The sequence below is a fragment of the Tupaia chinensis genome, unplaced genomic scaffold (assembly GCF_000334495.1).
Source record: "Tupaia chinensis unplaced genomic scaffold, TupChi_1.0 Scaffold147869_1, whole genome shotgun sequence".
NCBI lineage: Eukaryota > Metazoa > Chordata > Mammalia > Scandentia > Tupaiidae > Tupaia > Tupaia belangeri.
In genome coordinates, this window is record NW_006207719.1 from 1,414,442 (window position 1) to 1,415,395 (window position 954).

At 45.9% G+C, this 954-nt stretch overlaps 1 pseudogene; it reads left to right on the forward strand.

The window, feature by feature from the left end:
* The first annotated feature begins 465 nt into the window (after window positions 1-465).
* LOC102496867 (NADH dehydrogenase [ubiquinone] 1 subunit C1, mitochondrial pseudogene) lies at window positions 466-682 on the forward strand (annotated as a pseudogene).
* Window positions 683-954: the final 272 nt, after the last annotated feature.

A 954-nucleotide genomic window follows, 5' to 3' on the forward strand; every position in this document is an offset into this window, starting at 1 on the left:
CACACACACACACATATATGTAGAGTGAGAGAGAGAGAGAGAATGCCTAGGCAACATAGTGAGACCCTCTCTTCCTGGAGAGAGGCAGAGAGAGGGAAGTGAGATATCATCCCCCAGAGGGGATGGACAGGCCATAATCCCTATTCTTCTATTCTCTCCTCAGGACTTTGGGCACATATGCACACACACACACACAGCGTGTTTTTTAAGCTGCTGAATTCAGGACTTAAACCATGTAGTCAGCCATGTGGGATCCAGTCAACTTAACCTCCATGTTACCTGCTTCCCCCCCTCTACCTATGTTTAATGACTTAACATACCAAAAGTTGGTTTCTCGCTTACATTAAATGTTCAGTGTGCCAGGCCAGTCAGTGGCATGGTTAAGGTGGCTGGGTCCCATATGACCAACTACATAGTTCAAGTCCTGGACCAGGTAAATTGAAAAGTATGTGTGGGCCTGGCAAGATGGCACCCTGTGTGTTGCTTCACCCCCTCTCCTAGCTGCTGCCCCCTCATCTGCAGGCTCCCCAGCCTACCAGCATGGTCAAAGTTCTACCTGCGAGAACCTCTGAATGACAGCCGGCTTAAAGATGGGCTGACCTTGGGCCCCTCGATGTTCCTGTGACTCTACCTCATCAAACAACATAATGAAGAACATAAAAGAAAACATGGGTTGGAATAAACTTTTGGAGCACACACCCACACGTATGTGGCATGTTTTTAAGCCATCAGGTCCAGACAGAAGCCGAGTTGTTACCATTGTAGGATCCAGCTCACATAATTATCAGACCATGAGGTGGTCTGACTCCATATTCCTGAACTTGAATTATTTTCATTGGATGACTCGTTAGTCACCATATACCAACACAGAATTTGTTCCGTGTTGGTAATTTGGCTCTCATTCAATGATTTATTAAACTCTTGATTGATTAAGAAGCTAGGGAGGAGTAATCA